General features: G+C 36.8%; 1 long non-coding RNA gene across 1 annotated transcript in view; it reads left to right on the top strand.

Moving 5' to 3' along the window:
• Positions 1 to 1,996: 1,996 nt before the first annotated feature.
• Positions 1,997 to 3,606, top strand: part of LOC118441058 (uncharacterized) — a 12,547-nt gene continuing 10,937 nt past the window's right edge. The window contains exon 1 of the long non-coding RNA XR_004837994.2: positions 1,997 to 2,113. This is a non-coding gene — a long non-coding RNA (uncharacterized LOC118441058). The remainder of the gene's footprint in view (positions 2,114 to 3,606) is intronic.

Below are 3,606 nucleotides of genomic sequence, written 5' to 3' on the forward strand. Positions count from 1 at the left end.
GTTGTCTCTTTCGCTCTCATTTTCTTTCATTTTTTCAAGACACGACAGCTCGCATTTATGATGAAAATTTGCTCGTGTACTCATAATAATGCAACACGAAAGATAAGAAAACGAAGAGTCGATAATTAAAGTATGTTCTTGAACACGCCCTCCTTTTGAAGCAACGAGGAGCAGAGTCTGGTATACGTTAACGCGCTCTTCTTCTTCTTTCTCTTATACGAGAGAGATCGTCTTCCTCGTGTGTGTGTGTTTGTGACGACTATGCGCGTGCGCGTGTGCTGGGTTATAAGGCCTTCTGTCGCGCAAAGTACGGTGGCCATGTGGCACGCCAACACTGGTGGTCCACTCCTGCATTTAGAACGGCACGAGTGAACTCTCTCGGATCGTGGACTGGCCTTACGAAGTGTATATCACGATAACGAGCCTGGGAATTGTATCCCATGTTTCCGCTTTTTCTCTCTTTCTTTCTTTATTTCTCTTTCTCTCTCTCTATCTCTATCTCTATCTCTTTCTCTTTCTCTTTCTCTTTCTGCCGAGACGAGGACATGAGTTCGTCTCGCCGCCAGTTTCTAATGCCAGCTACCGGAAAGATCCTTGTGATATGATCGAAAATATTTCGCGATTTTTGGAGATAACGTTTAAATCGAATTCGAGCGTAATCGCAACTACGACAAATCGCGAGAAGTAGTTGACATTTGAGATAAACCAAGAGAACCATTAGTTTTACTTATTGTTAATTGCTAGGAAAGCGGGGGAAGAGATACATTGGTCGTAGGTCATTGGTCCGTTAAACTCGCTCCTTCGAAGACTAGATCGACCGGTTGTTGGAAAAATGCGAGGTCGAGGAACGCTTTACGCTTACCGTCGTCGTTTTTCTCCATATTGCGAAAGTACGAAGCGGTCATGCGAGTCTTGAATTTTGGCGAAGATATGTACGAGCATTGATATCGAAAGTAAAGTTACTTACTGAAAAATTCTCTAAGAGTATGATGATAATAATAATAATAATAATAATAATAATAAAAAAAAAAAAAAGAAAAAGAAAAAGAAACAAGGATAAAAAAAAAACAAGAAAAAAAAGAAAGAATACGTAGAATATCGTGGTTGTAAATGTGTGAAAAGGCAGAGATGTTGCGTTTTATGTATCATAAAAATGGTCGCTCGGCAACGGGAAACGTCCGTTAGGTGTCTCATAATGCCGTTGATAAGCGACGAATATGTGGGCGTATTGCTAAGTTTGAGTACACCTTAGTTTCTTATTTTTCAACGTTTTAGCTTTTATTATTTTTCGTTGAAAAAATTAGTTACCGTATAACGGAATTACGTGCATCTGTTTTACGCGTACGTCGTTCAAGAGATTAGCTACGAATTTAACGAGCGCGAACATGTCGAATCGACATAGCGTTAAAGATTACGTACGGATTATTCGTAGACGTCGTATGTATAAATATCTTACGCTTTTGATTTGCAAGCGTACGCGTTGATTTTACGATCATCGTTTTTCCTTATCGCATTTAAATAGATTTGTCACGGCGAGCACACCTTTTATTAGCTGAGCTTGGTGTCGGTAACCGTAAAATTTACACCTCGCATGAATTGTCGCCTTTCTCGCGAATACGTTCGTTGACTCAACGTCGACGTCTGTTTATACATTTTTTTAAAAAGATCCCATCCTCCCTTTTGTAAAAGCAGTACGATCTTAGCGTTATCGAAGTATCTTTATTACGAAAGCAATAACGTATCTCGCTATTTCATACCGTCTTCGTAACATACGACGACATCTATAGCCTTTGTCGTGGATCGTAAACAATATCATTTTTATTTATTTCATCGTGAGTCCTTCAACCTGGCAGTTCGAGTTCTATCGCCGAAGGATGTACACGTATTTATATACACGTACTATTATCGCATTCTATCCGTGATAACATTTTTAATCTTTTCTCTTTTCATTATATTATATTATAGTAAATGTTTTACTATTTTCAAAGAAGAATTCGAACGATTATAATTTTTATGGATCTTCGACTTAATTGTTGGTGCGTTAAGAATAAACTCAAAAGCTACATCCTTTGGAAAGTATATACACGAGTTCTCTGATCAGTGTACGGTCCAGGTAAAAAGAGTACGTTATTAAGAAAACGAAAATAATATTATTTTACTCGTTCCATTTTAATTAATATTAATTGACCGTCATATAAGCTATTCATTTGCGAACGTCATGCGATTGAGTGCATGTATAATTAGACGAGAAAGTAGGCATACAAATGCGTGAGAGAGATAAAGAAAGTGGTAAGCGCTGAATATTGAGATTCCTTTCGATCTTATACATGGTCAGATCATTTTCTTTTTGCTCCGTCATGGTTCACGTATAATTATGGATAATTTTGTTCAATTAAAAGTTGTCAAGTAATATAATTAATGTACGGTGTGATTCAAGGATTTGACATTGAATGTAAAAATTGAAATCCCAGTTCGAATAATATTTGACTGTAAAGAGATATACGAACAGACACGAGCTACATATTAGAACTGGAATTCAAAGGGAAAGACTGACGCCATTAAAACTGTTACAGAAGCTAGATGATAAGAATCACAAGTTGCTTGGACGTCATCAAAAATGAATAGATCTCGATGGGCAGGTTCTTGTCCTCTGTCTTTTTCGGATTAGAAGTTTCCGTGACGACGCGTAGAATATCTGATCCGTCATATAAGAGCGAATAGGTATGATAAATCAGAAGCACGTTGACGTATCGAATTATTCAAATCGTTCGGTCGTGACGTGAAGCGGTTAGAAAAGAAACATAGTTAAGAAGAGAAGAAGAGATCAGAATATTCTTCGCTCTCGATCAAAACCTTTAATCTAATCCAAACATTAGTGGTTACAAATCGTTAATTGTCACGCGAGGAATGTCGAGACACGCGAGGTAAGATGCGTTTGTAATTAGGTAAGTCCTTGACAATATCGATTGAATGACATAAATACAAATACACATATAAATCTACATAGAGTTAGAGAAAAAGAGAAAGAGAGAGAGAGAGAGAGAGAGAGAGAGAGAGAAAGAAACAGATTTTATAAAAATATAAGGAATTCTTTCACGGAGGCCGTCACGATTGCAATCGAGATGATTATGATCGAGATGGAAATGATCGATCGATGCGAGATAAGACGTATCGCGGAATTTACACGAGAAATTTGCAAACTAATCAATATTAAAGTATTTCAATTTTTACGCTTTACTCATTATCTTATGATTCTTTATCTATTTTGAAGAAATACGAGGAAAAATGTAAATTTTATAAATCGCTCCGAGAACCGATTAGATCGTATGTCATTAATTTTACAGAGAACGAAGGTAGAAGCGAAAGCGTTAAGAGGAATTAAAATGTATAATTTGAAATGTGTCGGTAGTATGTATCTTTCTCTTTTTCTATTCCTATCTCATCTTCTCTTCGTTAAAATAATACCATTAATCCGCGAAACGCTTGGAATATTTAGAATACTTTCCAAGCGTTCGAAAATCTTCTACATCCGATAATCTCAGTACGTTGGGAAAAGCTATTGAACACTTTTTTGACTTCCATCGTAATAATTCCAAATTCATCTAA

This window comes from Vespa mandarinia, chromosome 6, assembly GCF_050613455.1.
Source record: "Vespa mandarinia isolate Hongniang chromosome 6, ASM5061345v1, whole genome shotgun sequence".
Lineage (NCBI taxonomy): Eukaryota > Metazoa > Arthropoda > Insecta > Hymenoptera > Vespidae > Vespa > Vespa mandarinia.